The 24,375-nt window shown below is 36.5% G+C and overlaps 1 long non-coding RNA gene across 5 annotated transcripts in view; it reads right to left on the minus strand.

Annotated features, from left to right (window-relative positions):
* Window positions 1-24,375, minus strand: part of LOC116462765 (uncharacterized) — an 81,720-nt gene that overhangs the window by 48,845 nt on the left and 8,500 nt on the right. For 3 of the 5 annotated variants that reach the window (XR_004246442.2, XR_004246443.2, XR_009211740.1), the window contains one exon: window positions 24,211-24,275. This is a non-coding gene — a long non-coding RNA (uncharacterized LOC116462765). Of the gene's footprint in view, window positions 1-12,365; window positions 12,528-24,210; window positions 24,276-24,375 lie in introns of all 5 variants that reach the window. The other 2 variants (XR_004246444.2, XR_004246445.2) reach the window with 1 other exon arrangement.

The raw sequence follows: 24,375 nt of genomic DNA on the forward strand, positions 1-24,375 counted from the left end.
AAGTTCTTATAAGGAGAACAAAGCAGAAATGTCAATACGCTTCAGTGCCAAGTGTCCTCTAACTACTCAGCTACAATGTCTTCAACATGGCAGGCCAACAAAATGTAGATATGATCAATCAAACATCCGAACTGGGAGGGCTATCCAATGAATGGAATAGCTATTCTGTGAAAATGGACTGTGGTGCCTACATCCCTGCATTAAATAAATCCCAAAGGAAAAGATCTCATATAAAATTTACTGAGGTTCTCATGCTTATGTTTTAAAAACCTTTCTCACAACTTACTGCTGAAAATAACTGCATATAAATGAAAACAATTCTCATTTTTTTGGTTTGGATTCCTTATGACAAATGGGGTACTTCTTGTTTATAAGGCGAAACCCCAACACTTTGAATAATGAAGTCTTCTAATAGTACTGAGATTTACTGATACATCTGAAAGCTAAGGTTCTGCTACAGGAAGAGACTCATAGAACTGCACCATGTCAACCTGCCTGAGTGTAAAATGTACAAGCATCAGTCTACTGCATAAGCTTCCTTGTAAAGTCTACTTGCTCACCAGCGCTTCTGCTGCTGTGGAGAACATGAATTTCAGGAATAAATGAGACCATGTCCTGTTGCTCCCTGATGTCTCTATTAGAAACCCTTAGAAATGGTGAAAAGGTAACGAAAGGGAAAATGCTCATTCTATGCTCAGCCCAGACAGTCACACCTTTAGGAGTCCTTCCTATCTGAATAAATACACAGTGTTCAGTCTTTCCGGCTAAATTTCAGTTCAGGGCCTGGCCTCATACCTAAACACATCCTCCACTCTATAACATGTCAAAATTCATTTGTAATTTTTATAAGTTTTTTCACTCTGGTTAAGAGCACCCTCTGAGCCGGGCGTGGTGGCTCACGCCTGTAATCCCAGCACTTTGAGAGGCCGAGGCGGGCGGATCACCTGAGGTCAGGAGTTTGAGACCAGCCTGACCAACATGGAGAAACACCGTCTCTACTAAAAATACAAAATTAGCCGGGCGTGGTGGCACATGCCTATAATCCCAGCTACTAGGGAGGCTGAGGCAGGAGAATCGCTTGAACCTGGGAGGCGGAGGTTGCGGTGAGCCGAGATCGTGCCATTGCACTCCAGCCTGCACAACAAGAGTGAAACGCCGTCTCAAAAAAAAAAAAAAAAAAAAAGAGCACCCTCTGAAAAGAAACTGTCATCTATGAAGTAGGAAGATTATACTTTAGTACAAATGTCACTTCATCATGTCATTTCATTATTTTTTTCCTCAATCCCAGCCAATACTAAATCATGGTTTCTATGTCTCAGCAGCCAGAAACCAGGCAGTTTCTCCCACAGGGAAGTTACAAATTCACCTGACTGCAGAAGGCTTAAATTCTTAATATTATTCTACAGTAAAGATAAGAGAAACAGAGGCCAGTTGCCTCTTTAAAACTGCTACTCTTTCAGTTTCAATAATTTCTATTTCAACACCTAATTTATGCCAATCCTTGGCTGGATTGACTTTGATGAAGGCACTAGAAGCAGACTATCTTTGTAGCAACCTGGCCAGTGTGTATAAGTGCAGTGTGTAGTACACTGCAGCAGGATTCTGTTTCTCCTGACTTCAGCAATGGAAACAGGAATCCATGGGTGTATTCCAGGGTCCCACAAAGTCCCTGAATCTAATCAGCACTGAGTAAAGGCACAAGGGCTGTCAAGGGCACTAAGGAAATCCCAGAACTCATTCTTACAGCTCAGACATTTCCTTAGTGAAAAAACAAACAAACAGCCTCCCCCATAACCCCCCTCCAAATATGGAAGAAGAAATACCCTTGTTAGGATAAACTGTATATTCTCATCACTCTCTGAACTTTATTCATTGAACTCAAAGCTTCCTATTCAATGCAATTTCCCTGAGCACCTTTGATCAGGAGTTTTGCTGGGTACTGGGATACAGAGATAAGTAAGACCTATTCCCTGACTTTAAGGTTAGTTAGTAAGGAAGCCAGACAAGAAAACAGACATCACAACATAGTGTGGTAAGGAATATTAGACGACAGCAAAGTGTTGTGAAAGCAAGGAGGTGTGCAGAGGGAGGGGTTTTAACACAACTGGGCAAGGATCAGCAAAGGGATCCCAGAGGAAGTGCTGGAGCTGAGTCTCAAAGAATAAGATTGTAAAGGAGAGGGAGATGTGGAAGAAAGAGAGGGCACTCCTGGCAAAGGGTGCTGATATACAAATGGTCTCTCTACTCCAAGACTTCGTATCACTCAACATGCTCTACTTGACTTTCTCCTTTCACCTTAAAGCTAACGCAACAGAATGCCCCCAGATAGAGAAAACTGCACATTCTAAAGTACCCACCATGAAAGGGGAAAAGGCAGACACACATACTATGTGCATATTATTAAACTCCAAGGCATGTAACAAGAGAAATGATACCATATTTTAATATACTGCATTGTTTGCTGGACACAGAAAGTTTGAGAACAAATGCAACTAAAGAGCCAATCTTTAACACTGAAGAGCTAAAGGTTTTTAAAGCAAGTATAAACACATGGAAATTCAGTTGCATTTGTTTAATTAGAATAAATAATATCTGTAAGTCTAAACGTAGATGTGGTGGGTGAGTTGGATTTACTCTAGAAAACACAAAAACTCTAAAGTAAATAGCTTCTTATCTGTATATGACCCTTAATTATTTTCTCCAGTCCTTGAGAGGGGGAAAACGGTTCCCCACCCAAAATGTTAAATACGTATGAGTGATAACTCAACACATTTTCTCATTTCACCCCCAACTGGAAGAAAGGTATCATTATCATCTACACTTTACCAATGAAGAGGTGAGGTTAAGCCCGTGATTAAGAGTCAGGATTAGAACCCAGTTTCCTGACTCAAGAGTCTGGATTCTGGTTCTTGCACTGTCACAAAACTAGCTGCTTAGCCCAGTTGCTGTTTTCTCCTCTACAAAATTAAGTTTTAACTTTGAAAATCAAACTATCAAAGGAATAGCTTGCTCTTTCAACCACAATTTCTTTCTTTTTTTTTTTTTAACAGACTCAGGTTGCACTTTTTTTTTCTTTAAAGAGAAACTAAAATAATACACACAAACCCTCTGCCCTCATGGCCATTTGAAAATAACTCCTCTATTTGTCTCCTTTTGTTTCTTCCCTACAATTGACCACTGGTCCCATTAGTGCCTCTCAGCAAACAGCTGTTATGTATTTTTCAAAATACCTAAATATAGTAACTTGATTTAAATTGGAGAGGAACTCAAACTTTCTAATAGGGACACTGAGAAGATGTTATTACATTAGGCTGGTTTCACTCCACTTATTTAAAAAATCATAGAATTCTATGCCTTTTTACTGATGAAAATCCTTTTTTAAAAAAACTTAGAACTTGTCTTAAACAAGGAATAGTTTGTTGGAGAAATACCTGTTACTAAGTGACCCTAAGTTTTCAGTGGGATACTGATGTAGATCTTTACAATAATCTCGCCTCACTCTACCCCCGAGTTTTCCTCCTCTTCAACAGAATCTTGTCAGCAACACTTGCCAAAACTATTACAGCTACAGTTACCATGACCACTGCAAACAGTCTTAATAGAAATTGAAAGTAGATTTGTCAATCAAACCCAAGGGAACATTAGCTGTGTGCAAAATTACTCCTGGCATATTCTAACTCATTTTTCACAATACAGCAACCAAGAAGGAGATCTGCAGTCAATGTAAAATAAACTTTAAGAACTAATAATTTGGGTTTGGTCTCATAGATTTACCCACAGACTTCACCAAAATACGATACCTGAGACATCAACTTCTCCAAGGGGCTCTCCTCATGCCACTCCTCACAAGCTAAGCACTATTCTGTGTATTCCCTCTGCACCCCTACTTGCTTCTACCATAGTTATTATACTATAAGAAAAAGGACATAGGCTATACATCTTAACTGTCTGTCTTAACTTCTCTGAGCCTCAATATCTTATATGTCCGAGAGAGGAAACAGCTCAAATCAGCACGTTAAATGAACTGCACTTTACCCTTAAAATTAGAAAAACTTAGCAAAAAAAAAAAAAAAAAAACCTACATAATTATATATACCCACAGAGAGAGTAAGCAGAAAAGAGAAAGCAATGAAGAAAAGAGCAGAAAAATCAATGAAACAGAAAACAGAAAAATCGAGAAAAATCAGTAAACCAAAAAGCTGGTTCTTTGAGAAGGTAAATAAAATTGATAAACCTCCAGTTGTACTGATGAGGAAAAAAGAGAGAAGACACAAATTGCCAATATCAGGAGTGAGAGAGGCAACGTCACCATAGATTCTATGCGAATAGGGGAATATTATGAAAAACTTTAAGCCAATAAATTCAACAACTTAGATGAAACGGACAAATTCCTTGAAAGATACTACTAAACTCACTCAAGAAGAAATAGATAACCTGAATAACCATAGATCTATTTTAAAAATTGAATTTGTAGTTTAAAATCTCTCAAAGAAAACATCAGATTCAAATAGCTTCACTGGTGAATTCTAGCAGATGTTTAAGGAAAAATGTGATACCAATTCTGTCTAAATTCTTTCATAAAATTGAACAGGAGAAAATGCTCCCGATCTTGTTCTATTAGGCCAGCATTAACTTGATACCAAAACCAGACACTACAAGAGGCTCTTAGGTCCCTCATGAGCAAAGATATAAAAATTCTAAACAAAATTTTAACAAATTAAATTCAACACATAAGAAAAGGTACATGACCAAATGGGGTTTATCCTAGGAATGTAAGGCTGGTTTACCATGCGATACACAATATAATTCACCCTATTAACAAATTAAAAAATAACCATATGATTAGCTCAACAGATGCTGAAAAATATCTAACAAAATCCAACATCCATTCCTGGTAAAAACTCTCAGCAAACTGGGAATAGAAGAGAACATCCTCAACCTGATAAAGGAATCCACAATAAACCTACAGCTAACATCACACTTAATAATAAAAGACTTAGTGTTTTCCCTTTAATATGAGGAACAAGACAAGCATGTCCACTTTCACCATTTCTATTCAACATTACACAGGTTCTGCTAGAGGTTCTGCTCAGTTCAATAAGGCAAGAAAAATAAGTAATAGGCACTCAGATTAGAAAGGTAGAAGTAAAACTGTCTTCATTTAAAAATAACATGATTATGAAAATCCAATAAAATCTACAAAAAAAGCTAGTAGTGAGTATAGAAAAGATGCAGAATGGCTGGGCACAGTGGCTCACACCTGTAATCCTAGCACTTTGGGAGTCCGAGGTGGGCTCACCTGAGGTCAGGAGTTCGAGACCAGCCTGGCCAAAATGGTGAAATCCCATCTCTACTAAAAATACAAAAATTAGCTGGGTGTGGTGGTGTGTGCCTGTAATCCCAGCTACCTGGGAGGCTGAGGCAGGAGAATTGCTGGAACCCAGGAGGCGGAGGCTGCAGTGGGCCGAGATCGTGCCACTGCACTCCAGCCTGGACGACACAGCAAGAAAAGAAAAGAAAAGAAAAGAAAAGAAAAGAAAAGAAAAGAAAAGAAAAGATGCAGAATATGGCTGGGCACGGTGACTCACACTTGTAATCCTAGCATTTTGGAAGGCCGAGGTAGACAGATCACTTGACCAGTCAGGGCAACAGGGTGAAACCCTGTCTCTACAAAAAAAAATACAAAAAAATTAGTCGGACATGGTGGTATGCACCTGTGGTTCCAGCTACTTAGGAGGATCACTTGAGCCAAGGAGGTGGAGGTTGCAGTGAGCTGAGATTGTGCCACTGCACTCCAGCCTTGGTGACAGACCCACCGTCTAAAAAAAAAAAAGAACACACACCAGAAAAAAAAAAACCACCAAAAAAACCCACGCAATTTTATACTGAAAATTTTAAAAATACTATTTTAATAACACCAAAAGATATGAAATATTTAGAATAAATCTGACAAAAGATGTGCAAGATCTCTACTTTAAAAACACTGTCTAGAGAAATTTTAAAAAATAAAAATAAATTGAGAGAAATAACACGTTCATGGTTTGGAAGATTCAGACTTAATGTTGTTAAGAAGTCAGTTCTCTCCAAACTGACTATCAATATCTCAGTCAAAAATCCCAGCAGGCTGTTTTGTATGAAGTTGAGAAGCGGATTCTAAACTCCAAATGGATATGCAAAGGACCTAGAATAGCTCAAACAACTTTGTAAAAAATAAAAAAGTTGGAGAACTAACACTACTAGATTTCAAGACTTATTATAAAGCTACGATAATCAAAGACAGTGTGGTACTGGTGTGAAGATAAATAGATTAATGAAACAAAACAGAGGCCAAAATAGGCCCACATATATGAAAAACTGATTTTTTTAATAAAGATGCAAAGGCAACTCAATGAAGTGAGAATAGTCATTTCAACAAATGGTGCTGGAACAACTAAATAGCCATATGCAAGAAATATGAACTTTGATCTACATATTTCACCACATGCAACAACTAAATCTAAATGGGCCATATTGTAAAATTTAAGTCAAAATGGGCCATATATCAAAGTGTAAACCCAAAACTATCAAAATTCTACAAGAAAACAAAGGAGATACCTTCTGTGACCTCAGGTTAGGTGGAGCTCCTAGTTATAACACCAAAAACACAATGCATAAAATAAAAAATTGATAAATTGAACTTTAGCAAAATTAATAACTGCTCTTTGAAAGAATGTTAAGAGGGTGAAAAGATAAGTCATAGGCTGAGATAAAATATTGCAAATCATAAATCTGATAATCTATATCCAGAGTATACAAAGAACTCTCAAAACTCAGTAATAAGAAAACAAACAACCCAATAAATAAACATATAAAAGATTTGATACTTTACCAAGTATTGGCAAATAAGTACATGAAAATAAGCTCAACACCATTAGTCATTAGGAAAATGCAAATTAAAACCACAATGAGCTACTTCTACACATCTATTAGAATGAATAATGTGAAAAGACTGACCATACCAAATTCCAGACACGGAGCAACTGGAATTCTCATGTACTGCAGGCGGGAATATAAAAGGAAATGACAACTTGGAAATAGCTTGGCAGTTCTGAAAAAAAGTTAAAACAGACACCCATCCATCCTACTTCTAGGTATTTACCCAAGAGAAAACAGAGTCCATACCAAGACTTGCATATAAATGTTCAGATTGATTTTATTTGTAATAGCCCAAAACTGGAAATACCCAAATGGCCATCAACAGTAAACGCATCAACAACAAAAACAGTGAACAGATACACAAATTGTGGCACATCTATACAACCAACTATGTCTAAGAAGAAATGAACTATTGATGTACTCAACAACATGGACAAATCTCAAAATAATTAGGCTGATTGAAAGAAGTCAAACAAAAAAGAGTACATATGATATGATTCCACTTATACAAAACCCTCGAACAGGCAAACGAATCTACAGAGACAGAAAGCAGATCAGTGGTTGCCTGGAAACAGGGGCAAAGGAGCATGAGGGAAGGATTACAAAGTCATACAAAGAAATTTTGGGGGGTGATGAATATGTTCATCATCCTTATTGGGGTGATAGTTTCATGGGTGTACACATGTCAGAACTGATTAAATTGTACACTTTAAATGTGCAGTTTACTGGATGTCAATTATACCTCAATAAAGCTGTTTACAAAAAGAACAGTTTACATTTTATAATATCCCATTTAAATTGTCCCTTTTTCATTAGCATACTGAACATCTTTCACTATTGCAAACCAATTGCTCTAACTGCTTCAAATACACCTTTTCCTTTGACCTTTACTCTATATAAACACAACTACAAAAGTAAATTACTACTGGATGGGAAAGTGAACAAACCGGTCTTCCTGGATTGCACAGTGGTCTGTTTATTAGCTTCAAATGAAACCTGAATGTTTAGCTAAACTACCAGAACTGAATGCTTAGTCACTTAATGCTGAAAATATTATAACCACAATCTGCCCTAAAGGAATTCATTAACTCAAATAAACGTTTATTGTACATATACTCTATGTCTGGCATTGTTGTAAGTGCTGGATTTCATGCAGAATGGTCAGTACTGAACTGCAGAGCCACTCTGCATCTTCTCTTAGAATAATTTATAAGGTTATAATCATTACATTTAAATAACACAACTAAAGAAAATCAATGGAAATAGGCTATAGGTAGACTAAAACAATGATTCGTCTAAATACAAAGTTAAGATAATAAATGCTAATGATGACTAAAGAACTGTAGTCCAGGTGCTTAGAATTCTAGAATGAGAGGTATGTCTTGAAACCTAAGTGAATTCAGGACAAATATAAAGAAAACTACTACACACAGCAAGAAGAATGGAGCTTGACAGCTCCAAGAGGTCCTTCTGGCTTGCAAATACCAAAGAATGTAAAAAGCTTAGGAACAGAGACCCAAAATGATTTTTAAAAAAAAAATACTAGGAAGTTTTAAGTAAATTCTCTAAAGGTTGGTATCAAAGACAACATTCTGTACCATAGCATATTCTTTATTGTCGGTTTTAGAGAATTCTATGCTAACCAGACCAAATACGAAAGTTACATTTTATAGAAGATGTAAGCTTATGAACTTATCACAAATAAAACCCAAAGGTCCACATCTCTTGCCACAATATGTAGGCTATTTTACAGCTACTCGAGGGCATCCATTTGAAAACCTTTTATTATATTTTCTCCCCTGCAGTAGTACTTCTTTTTTAGACTTTTTCTCTAAAAGAATCCAATGAACTCCTACACTGGACATATAATCAATGAAAATCTCGTTAGAGATAACTGCTGGTGACACATGCTTCAGAATTCCTTAGAAATAGTTATTCCTTTTCTAAATCTCAGGTTGCCGGCCAGGCAGGGTGAATCACACCTGTAATCCAACACTTTGGGAGGCCGAAGCAGGCAGATCACTTGAGGTCAGGAGTTGGAGACCAGCTTGGCCAACATGGTAAAACCCTGTCTCTACCTGAAATACAAAAATTAGCTGGGCATGGTGGCACATGCCTGTAATCTCAGCTACTCGGGAGGCTGAGGCAGAATTACTTGAACCCAGGAGGTGGAGGTTGCAGTGGGCCAAGATTGCGCCACTCTACTCCAGCCTGGACGACAGAGCCAGACTCGTCTCAAATAAATAAATTAACTAATTAATTTCAGCTTGCCCCTAAACTGTCATGTTTTTGTTCTCAAAAGAACAATTGTACTAACCAATAAACTTTTAGTAAATTTTGCCTGACATGATTCCCTGTCACATGTTCTGAACATATCATACCCAATTTATATCTACATTCGACACTGCTTGTAAGCACTGTTGTAAATGGTGCATTCAGTACAGTCTGTAAATATTCTTATTCCCATAGAGAAGCAATAATCATGAAAACAAAAGATCAAAAAACAAACCACAGTATTCAGTCATTTTACCTTCTCTTTTTTGTTTTTCAGATTTTGAAAAGTGAAGATGGTTCTGTTTTGGGTAAAATGGTAAGAAAAGTATCCAAAAGCAGAGACATTCAACAGCTGATAGTTAAAATGATGAAATTTGTCCATTTCATTTCCAGTATTTACTTTTAAAATGGTGAAATGATGCCTGATGTAGTTTGAGTTTCACTCAAGTTCAGAACAAAGGTGTAGTTCTCATGACACCTGCACTGCCAATTATTGCCCTTTCTTTTGAAGGAAGATATTGTTCCATGGTTTAACACCTATAGGCAATTTATAATGTGTACTTTTTATGTAGCATCTTCATTCATCCTCAGAACAACTCTATAATGGAGCATTTTACAGGCAGGTAGAGTGTTAACAAGCTTAAGTAACTTGCCCAAGGTCACAAAGCCATTTCCCCTTACTAATAGCACAGAGGGCATCTTGAATCCTCTACGAGGGAGTCTCCCAAGCCAGGCCCCAAGTGGAACCACACTTGCCTGATAATGTGGACTCATTTCATCATAAGCACTTGATGTTTAATTATTCTCAGTGTGGTTATTATTCTCTAATTCACTTTAATTTGACTGTATGTCTTAACATGGGAGAGAAACAACGCTGTGGCAGGACTGGATATATCCAACAATTCACCTTCCACAGACTGCCTTTCAGGTAGCCTTTGTTACCACAATCTTACAAAGTCAGGCAAGTTCTCTTTGGTAAGATAAGAAGACTATTTTAGACCTATGGGGTGCCCTAACCAGCAGTGCTATTATTATTCCTGGTAACGTTTAAAGTGGCTTTATATATTTAAAATAATTCTGATAGGAAATGTCAGTGTTTATCATACAAGCAAATAATCAGCATAAAGCTGTAACAAAAAGGATAGATAGATGGGTAATTTATCCTTTGTTTCTCCAAAAAAGACTCCACATTCATTAATGACAGCATGGAACAGTGGCTTTTAGAATGATGCTCCTGGAGTGCAGTGGAGCGCCAGCCCCGCTTTCCACTATTCCCTGACCAAAACCCCTATTCTACCTGTATTATATACTGCAGTTTCACGGAAAACACATTAACTAAAGAAATTTACAAACCACATAATTCCCACTCTTTTAGAATTTCTGTACACCATTTTGCTAACTTTGAGATGCAGGGTGAAACTTAGATTTTATTAACAGGAGCAAGAACTAGGTAAATAGCTTCTGCTTTCTCTGTCCATTAGAAAGATTATTCAATAGGGAGCATAAACAAGATTTGTCAGCTACTTAAAACTATAGAAACTACAGATGAAGCACATTAGAAATATCTCATCTGCTTACATATATATGTAAATCTTATAATCAATTATCAAATTCATTGTATCTGCTAGGCAATACTTCAGCCTAAATTCTACCTACATTTAAACAAATGCATTTTAATTGTTTTATACTTTCTATACTTAGACAAATTCTTCCCTTAATTCAACTAAATCTAGACAGAGATTATTTAATGCCCTATTATTTAATGCTCCTTTTTGAATTATATTTATCAGTCATTTAAAAAACCGGAAATTAAATGAGTGGAAATGCTGTATACCTGAAAGCAATCTTGTCATCTTATGTGGTGCAACAGGAGTGAGCCGGACAAGCCCAGAGACAAACTCTGTAAGGGATTCAGGCTTCTTGCATCGGGGCCACATGTTTACCATCATATAAAAGAGCTGCTTCCTCTCTCCCTGACATCTATGCTGGAACTTTTTTCTCCACTTTGAATGACACTACCTTTGAAGAATTAATTAGCAAAGAACAAAGCTGACTACTTCTTAAATAATAGAATCATTTCAGAAAATAGAAAAAGCTATATTATGTTAGATACATTTTAATTATTTTTTCCAGGAGCTGATAAGGGGTGCCTCCAGAAATTAACATTTTAAAAACTTCAGCTCTATAACTGATTTTAGAAGTGATACAATTTGCAAGGGTCTGGGATCCTGGCACAGAAATTTTCCATGTAATTACTTAACTAAATTATGCAGAACTCAAATCCAGGATTTTGACCTCATCATTAAAATCTAAAATATACTTTCCCAGTCTTTGAGTCACTTTGGTAAAACTCAAAATATACAAAGTCTTAGTATGTTAGATATTTGTTCAAACTTTATCTGAAAGAACAAGCATTAATCTGCAATTCAAATGAAAATCTGTTATTTTTTAAATGATCATAGTATCTATATACCCCTTAGATTAATTTAAAAAGCTGAGATGCTGTAACTCGATTTGAGTTCTTAGAGAGAAATGCTCTACTAAATTACAACTTGCTAAGATACTGACCTGCATTCAGAGCCAAATTTAATTAAAGTTCTTTAGTGAAAAATTAAGTAAATAAATAAAAATGGCTTACATCTCTACTGCAAATTTAAAAAAAGGAATCTAGGCAATATGGAAAAACCCTAAAAATACATGCAGTTTACTATAATATCTTGTCATATGGAAGGGTGGCAGGACAAGAGTGCTTGGCATATAAAAGTAATACAATTGTATTTATGCTTTAAATTGTAAAAAAAAAAAAAATCCATCTCTCTTAAGTATGAATATAATATTGCTCTTTGTATAAATACAACTGTGCTTTTCTAATATTTACATAATAAAAATTATAGCATATCCAACCTACCAATGGTTTGGTTTTCCTGACTACAGAGGGAAGACTGAGTTGGAAGCACATTGACTTCAAAAATTAAAGGGTAAAAAAACCAAAGTCAAATTCCATTTCTAGCCTAGTGTTCCAATAGTCATTAAGAGAGAGGAATCAGGAGTCAGATTTCAAGATGCCAAGATATGAAGTCTATAATTCATTTTATTTTTATATAAAAGATGGAACTAAGTTAACATCTGCTATTTAGACTACAAAATTTAAGTCTTGATGTAAGCTGAATTCTTACTTTTAAGGTGAACTTCCAGTCCTTTCCATTCACAAATAGGACTTGATTTATTAAGTTTCCTGCTTTGTATCTCCAGAGTTGATCAAAGCACATTTTCTTAGTACAATCTGTATTGTTCCAAGTGTTTTATAAACATCTCTTGTGAGAGTTTACAGGAGTGATCTGAAATCATATCCAAGGTTTCATCCCATGAGTCAGTTATTCTTAAAAAGGAAATAGAATCTGTCTTTATCACCTTTATTTTCCTATCTATCACAAGTCTAATCATAATCTGTAACAAAATTTAAAAAAAATCATTGGCAGGATTGTCAGCAGATAATTACTGGCATTAAAAACTAAACAGGACAAAAAAGTAAAGAAAAGGCACAATTTCATTACCTGGACATAAAAATCACAGGTCGAGACAACATCTGAAGTTTTATAAAGGTCCCTTCCCCAATAACTTTCAAGAGTTGTCAACCATCTAGCCCTACAACAAAAAGTTCTGATCACCCACCCATCTTTGCAGACTGAGCACCAGCACCAACTCTTCTATAAAGAATTCTCACCCCAAACAGGAGACTGCTCCCTTCCCCCTCCTGGCACCACCACAGTCCTCTGTGGAAGCTTCTAGCATGGCATGTGAGCTCCTGTTCCTTAAAGATAGGGCCACGTCCCACTCACCTCTGGATCTCCAAGCCCTGCAAAGTGCTCAGTATGTATTAGACACATAAATGTTCATGGGATGATGTGTGCATTTTGAGCGACGCAGAACAATGAAAGACATCTTTCTGATTTAAAAAACAAAAAAGCACACTGGGTGTAAGGTTAGGAAGTTTGTTTCCTCACACTAAATGAGCTGAGAATATCTAAAAACACAAAAGATGTTTAATACCTCTTACTCATTGTATAGTTAATAAACTAATTTTGTACAAATTTTTTAAATGGGAGATGTCTAGAAATAAAGTGTAATTTTTTAACTTAAAGAAAATTTCCAACAGAGAGAGAATGGCACAAGCAACCAAAACAAATTGGAAAACTGGACTTCATCAAAATTAAAACACCACTTGCTTCAGAGAACAACATGAAAGTGAAAAGACAATCACAGAATAGCAGAGAAAATTTTACAATTCATATATCTGATAAGTGTGGGGGCGTTTGGGTGTATGTGTGTGTATACAAAATATATAAAGAACTATCACCACTCAATAAAAAGACAGTCCATTTTGAAAATGGGCAAATAATTTGGGTAGGTATTTCTCTAACAAAGATATACAAGTGGCCAAGAAGCACATGAAAAGATCTTCAATATCATTAATGATCAGGGAAATGCAAATCAAAATCATGAGACACCACTTCACATCCATTAGGATGGCTACTATGAAAAACACAATCACGGAAAAGTGTTGCCAAGGACGTGGAGAAATTGGAACCCTCAAATGTTGCTGAGAACGAAAAAGGTGCACCTTCACACAAAAGCAGGTGCACTTTGGAAAACAATTGGACATTTCCTCAAAAAGTTAAATATAGAGTTACCATATAACCCAGCAATTCCACTCCTAGGTATATACCCAAAAGAAATGAAAACCTGTGTCCACTAGAAAATTTATATGAAATGTTCACAGCAGTATGATTCATGATAACCAAAAAGTGGAAGCCACCACAATGTCCATCAACTGATGAAGAAATAAGCAAAATGTAGTATTATCCATACAATAGACTACTACTCAGCAATAAAAAGGAATGAATTTCTGATACATGCTGCAGCACAGAAAGAAGCCAGACACAAAAGGTCACATATTTTATGATTCCATTTACATGGCATGTCCAGAACACGCAAATCCACAGAGACAGAAAGTAGATGAGTGGCTTCTAGAGGCGAGAGAGACAGAGGGGAGAATGGAGAGTGGGTATGAGATTTCTTTTTGGGGTGATGGAAGTGTCCTGGAGTTAGTCAGAAGTGATGGGTGTACAACTCTGTGAGAATACTAAAAATCATTGAGTTCTACACTTTAAAAGGGTAAACTTTATGGTATATGAATTATACCTCAATAAAGCTGTTATTATTTAAAACGGTCAAAGTCATATAGCCACACCTCTGTGCAGAGGCCTGGTTGAATCATTCTACTTGCTACAAGATAACCTGTTGTAAAAACACACAATCTGTTCAAGTAAGGAAATAATTTATTTTTCTACCAATAAATCCCTACAGTGACCAACCATAAAACCAAATCCAAAATAAAAAAGAAGAAAGAACAAAAAAGCATGCAATTTGTAATTTGCTGGCAGGTACAGAATGGAATTAACCAAAGGCTGCACAAAGAAAAATATTTATTAGAACTGCTTCTCTTTGATTACACAGATTTAATAAGTCAAAGTCCTTTTTGCTCATGAAAAAATGTGCCAGCTTCTTTATTAGCACAGAGCAGGGAAAAACAAGCATTCTCTCCTATAACCAAATTAACATCCTGCAGAAGGTCTGTTTGTACTTGGCAGTCATGAACCTTTCATCTCAGAGTGCTGCTAAATTAAACAAGTCTCTGCTGTATTGAACATGATGAGCCAGACACCCTGGCAGGCTCCTTGGCTTCATGAGTTGATGTTGAAGAGCATTAGAAATAGAGGATGGTGAAAATAATGCTGGGGGTGCTCATAAAGTAGCATTATCTTCATTCTGTTCAGCATTTCCATGGTCTATGAGGTCAACATTCTAAGAACTTTCGAGCATTCTAACACCACCTTTCCCTGTCCTAGGGAAGAAAGCATAGATTTTGGAGCCAGAGAGATCTGTATTGAAGTCACAGTTTTGTTTTGTTTTTAACCTACTAGCTGCATGCCCAAGTCCTGATTTCACAATCTCACTGAGCCCTTCTACTCTTTAAAACTGAGGTAATTACATCTATCCTCAAAGAACTGTTGTGAAAACAAAACAAGGTAATGCACAAAAAAGACATTGCACAAGGCTCAATGTACATCCCCACCATAAAATTCCTCACTGCTCTCAACTCTTCAAAGAACATGCTCATTTGAGAGTTTATATCACAGTATAAGTAATGGTCACCGGCCATCCTTCTTCTATCCAAGGACATCTAATCAATCAAAAGATCCTACAAAGATTTCGTATTACATAAATTATTCCCCTCCATCCATTTCCACCTCCCATAGACTTGAAGGTAACAAAGCCATGAATAAAGTCTTTTAAATATATTAAATCAGGGCATGGCACAAAGCATTCATTCACCTAAGAGGTATTTAAAAGCACTGAACTGAGAGACACACCAAGAGAAACACTTACTATTAGAGGGAAATGCATATTTTGCAGTGCAATAATTGGCAACCTTTCCATAAAGATTGATGCAATCTGATTGTAATTCCCAAGTGTCAGTAATCAGTTCTTAAGGTAAAAGAAAAAGGAAGTGGGATGGTTTCAAGTACTCCAGAAAAGATGTAGGAGGATATCCTTTCACACTGACAGCAATTAATGTTTGAGTGATAGCTGCTAGAACAATCAGACTGAAGAACTTTGTTACATTAGAGCAGACTGAAATATATTTAAAATAAAACTTACTGAGTTTAACATACACAAACACTTAATCCGCACCTTGAACTAGGTGTCCTCTCTGAGCAAACTGAAGAAGGAAAAGCTTGCATGAAATTCTAATATTTGCCATTGCCTAGCTATGATAAGGGAGGAACTGATGGTTTTCAGCCATATTTCCACATTGGACATCTATTTAAAGAGAGTAGCCTAGACTCTGCAGCAATACAGTCAGACTGCCTTTCCTCAACTCAAGATAAATTTCCAGCATGCCACAACACTAAACAAAGTGCCCAGAGTTAGGAAGGAAGGAAATTTCTCAAGGGGGATAGGACATTCAGAAGTTAAGTACATATACTTAACCTAGAGAGTTTCACTGACTATTGAGCTCATCATGGAACTTATGGCCCAAAGCTACTATTCTCTCCTCCCCTTTCCAAACTCTACTCTTAAGACTTTGAGTTGAGAATACTCTTGGGAGAGACCAATTCAGCTGCAGATACTACAGAAGTAAGCCCTGAGTGTTGGCTTTGCTAGGGATCTATTCTCTGTACTGCATACAAGTACTCCAATTTTTTTTTTTCCTAGGGTTAGAGTTTAATACAATTCCATCTGAATATTCTACTGCTACAAATTCTGTATATGAAGACAAAATTTTTCTCCTCTGCCCAACTTTCCAATCAAATGACTACTTCCCCTGCCAGTGTAAACTTTAAGCTTTGTGCCTAAAATAGGAAGAAACTGTTGCAAATGCACAAAATCCAAGTCATTAAAGATGCTGCAAAAATTCTTAAAACTTTGTTTAAGTACAATGTAAAAATTATTACAAATGCAGCTAAGAGGAGAAATAAATAATAAAGCCTTAATTTTAATTAAGACTTCTGTTTAACTAGTGCTAGTAATTCCTTGCTTTCCAGGAGTATTTTTAGAATCAGGGCTTTAAAGCATGCAATTAAATAAATTAAGTCATCACTAAAATGAAAACTACCGTTTAAGCAAATTCCTGCATTGCCACATAAAAGAGATTGAAGAAACCAGAAATTTGGTTATTTTAGAAAACAAATACAAGATTATACCATTAGCCACAAGAAGATATCAGAGTTTTAAAGTCTAGAAAAACTTCATTAATTTAGACTCTACTATTGAAGACTCAATTATTTCAAGTCTGCCTACATTTAATTTTGGATTATTTATTAAGAAAGGGGATGCTAAGCAAATTAAAGTGCAAATAAAAATTGCTAGGGGATTATTTAATCAATTTAAGATGTTATACATGCAAATAACTGCTGCTCGAATACTGATTAAAACTAGCTCATGAACTCTTTGGAATCCCATATTCCAACAGAAACAAAGTATATGAAAAGAGACGCAAAAACACTACTTAAATCTATTAATTATTCCATCTTCTTTGTTTAGTTTGGCTGTGAAAAATTGGTTGGGAGTCAGAAAGGCTTAAAAGACAGGATACTGGACAAAGATTTATTATACATTCTTCTCAAAGGCTGGCAATCAATTTCTCTCCTATTTTTAATGAAATGCTGAGCCACAATTAAAATATAGCTCAATTTATCTCCATTATAATTCAAAATATATTTTGGGACATTCATTTTAGCTTTGTCTTCAAATAATATAACTATGAAAAACTTTCCCATGTCTATACTATGAACATAAACATGATTATTTAACAAGCTCTAGTACCCTACCTAGTTTAGATACTTACTTTTCCCTTGACAACAACAAAAACACACAAACAAAAAAGCAGCGTTGGAAAATAAATGGGATACAGGCCAATTCAACATTTCAAACAAAATGTCACAAAACGTTATGGTAGCAAGTATTACTATAATTGTCTATGTTTAGATTTAGGTACGTATAAAAATCGCAGATGCTAGTTTTCTTATCCAAAATTTAGGGCACTTCTCATTTCCATCCTAATTCTAACCATGACAATATTTACCAACCATTCATTCCTTCAAACACAATGTGGGTGTTTGCCATGTGCATGCCAGGTATTATATTAGGTGCTGGATGTAAACCAGTGAATAAAGTACCAGTTGTACTACTTGTTCCCTATCTTGGTGGTATATGGTCAACAATGTTAACTTGGAGTGAAAAGAAAAGCATCAATATTAAAGTATTAAAGGCAATCTATATTATTAAATGCTGTATTTTCCTTTTTGCTTTTTTTTTCTGAGACGGAGTTTCGCTCTTATTGCCCAGGCTGGAGTGCAGTGACGCGATCTCGGCTCACTGCAACCTCCACCTCCCAGGTTCAAGTGATTCTCCTGCCTCAGCCTCCCAAGTAGCTGGGATTATAGGCGCCTGCCACCACACCTGGCTAATTTTTTGTATTTTTAGTAGAGACAGGGTTCCACCATGTTGGCCAGGATGGTCTCGAACTCCCGACTTCAGGTGATCCACTCATCTCAGCCTCCCAAAGTGCTGGGATTACAGGCGTGAGCCACCACACCTGGCCAGAAGATGTATTTTCTATCTGAAGAAAAAAAGGTGACTTTTAATTGGCTTTTTTTTCTTTAAGAGATGAGATCGTGCTACATTGTCCAGGCTGGTCTCCAACTCCAGGCTCAAATAATCATCTCACCTCACCCTCCTGAGTAGCTGGGATTATAACCATACCTTGCTAATTTTTTCTTATTTTAATTTTAAATATTTCTTGTAGAGACAGGGTCTCACTATATTGCCTACCCTGGTTCTCTGATTTTCTTGTTTGAAATAGCTCCTGATAGTTAATTGGCTTTTTATTAAGTTAAAGAACAAACCATTGGTCAATGACAAAGTTGGTATATGCTTCATATGAAACCTTCCTCAAGTAAATCTTATTTGATTAAAATAAAATCTAAGGCAAATATAAAATTAAAGATCACACTCATATCAGAAACTGTTAAAATCCTTTAGACAGAAGAGATTCAACATCAGTAAACATAGGTTTACCTATGAACGCATAGTCACGTAATCCACATACCTCAATAAAATCATCACCCAAGTTTGTAAGTCATATTCTATATGCTATTCCACAGTTGATATCTATGTTTGAGGCATGTTAAGAAATTAGTCTCTAAAGCTTCTTTATTTATCTTTTTAATTTTTTTCAAGACAGGGTCTCACTCTGTCGCCCAGGCTGGAATGCAGTGGCATGATCTTGGCTCACTGCGACCTCCATGTCCTAGCCTCAAGTGATCCTCCTGCCTCAGTCTCCTGAACACCTGGGACTACAGGCGTGACCCACCATGCCCAGCTAATTTTGCATTTTTTGCAGAGATGGGATTTCACTATGTTATTGTGCAAGCCAGTCTTGAACTCCTGAGCTCAAGCGGTCCACCTGCCTCAACCTCCCAAAATACTGGGATTACAGTTCTGAGATACCGTGCCTAGCCTTAAAGCTTCTTGAAACTGCACTATAAGTGAATAAAAAACAAAGGGAGAGTTCTCTATGGAGGAAAACTTTCAGTATTCGAAATAGTAACAGTCAGTTGATCTATAGTTTAAAAATATTTATGAGTTAATGAAGGCAATAGACTGAAAAACAAAGAACTCAACATACTTCAACACTCTCATCACATTTAAAGTCCAAGAGTATTTCATCTATGCATGAGAACCAGAGGTATCTTCTCAGTAAGAAAACTCTTCACGTTAATAAGAATATCAAATTGGAGGTCTTTGAAAACCTAAAAGGTATATTCCAATTAGAAACCTTGCTATCTCAAAAAAATACTATTTTTTGTCTCCTATTGGATTGTCAAAGATTAAAAAGATTAACAGGTTACATACAAAAGAAGGTGGTGCAAGATGGCAGAACAAGACTCTCCGGTATTCGTCCCAGGGCAGAAACATCAATTTGAACAACTATCCAGCCCTGAAAACACCTTCACAAGAGCTATGAGAAACAGGCGAGAGATTACAGTACCTGGTTGTAGCACAAAAATTTTAAAAGACACACTGAAGGTGGTAGAAAGGTTAGTTTTACGTTACCCGCGTCTCCCACCCCCCAACCCTAGGCAGCATAGCATGGAGAGAGATACCATCAGATGAGGGAAAGAGAGGGAAGTAAGCATAGGACTTTGCCTTGAACCCTAACACCAGGCCCAACACAATAAAACCCAGTACCCAGAAGACCTCCATGGCCCCTGACTCTAGGCCAGTACCCAGGCACTGTGCCTTCAGACCTGTCCTGGAGCCAGGTGGAAGCCTGCATCCCCTATGAGGCAGACTCCATTTCCAGTCCACATCACTGCCAGCCAACTACAGCAGGCTTGGGCTTCTGATACCCTCAGTGGCTTCAGGAGTCAGGCATCCAATTAGGAAAGGAAGAAGTAAAATTGCTCCTGTTTGCAGATGGCATGACCTTATATATAGACAACCCTAAAGATTCCGCCAAAAAAACTGTTGGAACTAATAAATGAATTCAATAAAGTTGCAGGATATAAAATCAACATACAAAAATCAGTAATACTTCTATATACTAACAAACTATCTGAAAAAAAAATATCAAGAAAACAATCCTATTTACAACAGTTACCAAAAAATAAAATACTTAGGAATAAATTGAACCAAGGAGGTAAAAGATTTCTACACTGAAAACTATAAAACATCAGTGAAAGAAATTGAAGACACAAATAAACGGAAAGAAATCCCATGCTCATGGATCAAAAGAATATTTTTAAAATGCCCATACTATCCAAAGTGTACTACTGATTAAATGCAATCCTTATCAAAATACCAATAACATTCTTCACAGAAACAGAAAAAAAATCCTGAAGTTTATATGGAACTACCAAAGGATATGAACAGCCAAAGCAATCTTGTCATTTTATTTACTTTATTTTATTTATATATTATTATTTTATTAAGACAGTCTTGTTCCGTTGCCCAGGCTGGAGTGCAGTGGTACGATCATACAGCTCACTGCAACCTCGAACTCCTGGCTCAAGCAATCCTTCCACCTTAGCCTCCTGAGTAACTGGAACTACAGGTACAAATGACCACACCTGGCTAATTTTTATTTTTTTGCAGAAACAGGGTCTCACTTTGTTGCCCAGCTGGTCTTGAACTTCTGGTTTTCAAACTATCCTCCCACCTTGGTCTCCCAAAGTGCTGGGATTTGAGCCACTGCACCCAGCCACAATCTTGAATAAAATAAAAAAGTAGGAGATATCACACTACTTGGTTTCAAATTGTACTATGAAGTTATAGTAACCAAACAGCATGGTACTAGCTTAAAATACAGACACACAGATGAATGCAACAGAACAAAGAACCCAGAAATAAATCTATGCACTTACAGTCAACTGATTTTTGACAAAGGTGCCAAGAATAAACAATGGGGAAAGGACAGTCTCTTCTAAATGTTGTTGGCAAAACTGGATACCCACATGCTGGAGAATGATATGAGACCCTTATCTCACACCATATACAAAAATCAACTCAAAATGTATTAAAGACTTAAATGTAAGATGTGAAACCATAAAGCTCCTAGGAGAAAACATAGAGGAAAAGTTCCATGACATTGGTCTGGACAATGATTTTTAGATATGAACCCCAAAGCACAGGCAATAAAAGCACAAACTGACAAATGGGATTATACCAAATTAATAAGCTTCTGCATAGCAAAGAAAGCAATCAACAGTGAAGAAACTTCCTAAAGAATGGGAGAAAATATCTGCAAACTATACATTTGGTAAGGAGTTAACATCCAAAATATGTAAGAAACTCAACTCAATAGCAGGAAAAAAATCCAATTAAAAAACGGACAAAGGTGGTGGCTCACACCTATAATCCCAGCACTTTGGGAAGCCGAGGCAGGTGGACTGCTTGAGCCCAGAGTCTGAGACCAGCCTGGGCAACATGGCGAGACACTGTCTACACAAAAAATTTGGCAAAGTGTGGTGGCATGTGCCTGTGGTCCCAGCTACTAGGGAGGCTGAGGTGGGAGGATCACTTGAGCCTAGAAGGTCAAGGCTGCAGTGAGCCATGATTGCATCACTGCACTCTAGCCTGGTAGACATTTCTCAAAAGAAGCATACAAATGGCCGGGTGCGGTGGCTTATGCCTGAATCCCAGCACTTTGGGAGGCCAAGGCAGGTGGATCATCGGAGGTCAGGAGTTCAAGACGAGCCTGGCCAACACAGTGAAACCCTGTCTCTACTAAAAATACAAAAATTAGCCGGGCATGATGGCGGATGCCTGTAATCCCAGCTACTTGTGAGGCTAAGGCAGGAGAATCGCTTGAATCCGGGAGGCGGAGGTTGCAGTGAGACTAGATCACAGCATTGCATTCCAGCCTTCATGACAAGAGTGAAACTCCGTCTCAAAAAATAAAATAAAATAAAATAAAATAAAATAAAATAAAATAAAATAAAATAAAATGCAGCATACAAATAGCCAGCAAATACATGAAAAAGTGTTAAACTGCACTAATAAATGCAAGTTAAAACCACAGTGAGATATCACCTCACTCCTGTTGGAATGGCTATCAAAAAGATAAAAGGTAACAAATGCTGGCAAAAATGTAGAGACAAAGAAACCCTTGAACACCGTTGGGAGAAATGTAAATTGTTGCCATTATGGAAAATAGTGTGGGGGTTTCTGAAATAAATTAAAAATGAAACTACCATATGATCCAGCAATCCCACTACTGGGTATTTATGCAAAGGAAATGAAATCAGTATGTCAAAGAGATAATCTGCACTCTCACGTTTATTGCAGCACTATTCACAATAGCCAAGATACAGAAGCAACTTCAGTGTCCATCAACAGATGAATGGATAATGAAAATGTGGTATATATACACAACGGAGTACTATTCAACTATAAAAAAGGAAATCCTGTCATTTGTGACAATATGGATGAACCTGGAGAACATCACCTTAAGTGAAATAAGCCTGATACAGAAAGACAAATACTATATGTTCTTAGTCATATAAGGAATCTGAAAAAATTGATCTCATACAAGAAGAGAGTAGAATAATGGTTACTAGAGGCGTTAGAAGGTCGGGGGCAGGTGGGGGTGGTGGTGTGGACACGTTAGTCAAAGAATACGAAATTCCAGTTAGATAGAAGGAATAATTCAAAGAGATCTATTGTACAGCATGGTGACTATTGTTAATTATGATATACTGTATTCTTCCAAAAATAGAGTAAATACAAAGAGAGTAAATGTTCAAGGTTCTCACCACAAAAATGGTAACTATGTGAGGTAATGCATAATTAGCTAGATTGAAACATTCCATAATGTATATACATACTTCAAAACATGTGGTACACAATACATATATACAATTTTATTTGTCTATTTAAAATAAATAAATAAATAAATTTGGAAAAAAGTTACATACACGTAAACATTAACAAAACTCTGTGTGGGCAAGGATATGGAAAGCAGGACTCTTGTGGATTCTGAGGGGGCTTATAAACTGGTAGTCTCTTTAGAGGACAGGTTAGCCATGTCTCAACATTTTAAATGTGTATAATCTCTGACCCAGCAGTTACACATTTAAGAAAAGAAATGAACAAGTATATAATGATATAAGCAGAGGGTTGATCAATACATCAACAAGGGAAAACTAGAAACAATCTAAAAGGTCATCAAAGGCATAAAGTATGGTGCCTCTAAAAGATGGAACATTAAGCAGCCAGTAAAATGATCATGTAGGATTATGCGTATCTTTTCCAATTCCTGCACAGAGATGTACAAAACATATTTTTCCATTAAAAAAGACTACTATATACAGGCAAACCAATTTATTTAAAATTTTGTATATAAATTCTTCTATATCCATAGATAGATTTCTAAAAGTATGTTCACCAAAATATTAATACCAGTCATTTCTTGGTGGTAGAAGTTGGATGCTAACTTCTGTCATTATGTTGTTTTATATTGACAGAAATTTTTTTCATCATTATAGTAAAAAAAAACCAAAATTTTAAGTGTTCGTATCTCACCAAAAGTAGCTTAAAATTCTTTCAACTCCCTATTTTAAGAAAAAAGTATTCACTGAATGTTGCAAGTATATATAACCACCAAATAGCTATGGGTTTCTACTTGCTAGATTTCCTTCTTAGTACCATGCTTTAAAACCATCAGAAAACAGGAAAATAAAGATTAGATTCGAAGAGGTCGAGAACGTCAAATGAACTTATTTGAACAGCCCATGTTCCTGGCATCTACCTTAAGAACTTTAGGTTTTATGAACTTAACCACTCCTAAAACAATCTCCCTGTTAGACCTCAAGAAAGCAGGCTGTGAGAGGAAGTAAAAAAAATTAAAAAATTACAGTTTCTTTGTTAAAAAAAAATTATAAAAAAACTTACCTCGGTAAGAATATTTAATTATTTTCCTGTCTTACATTCTCTTTCTTAGCACCTTTATTGTGAATCTGAAAAAAAAAAAAAAAAAAAAAGGCAAAAATTACTTTTTGTTGAGCACCTACTACATGCCAGATAAGGTTGTGTCTCTTGGAGAATGTGAAGTCTAAG

Source organism: Hylobates moloch, unplaced genomic scaffold (assembly GCF_009828535.3).
Source record: "Hylobates moloch isolate HMO894 unplaced genomic scaffold, HMol_V3 SCAFFOLD_23, whole genome shotgun sequence".
Classification (NCBI taxonomy): domain Eukaryota; kingdom Metazoa; phylum Chordata; class Mammalia; order Primates; family Hylobatidae; genus Hylobates; species Hylobates moloch.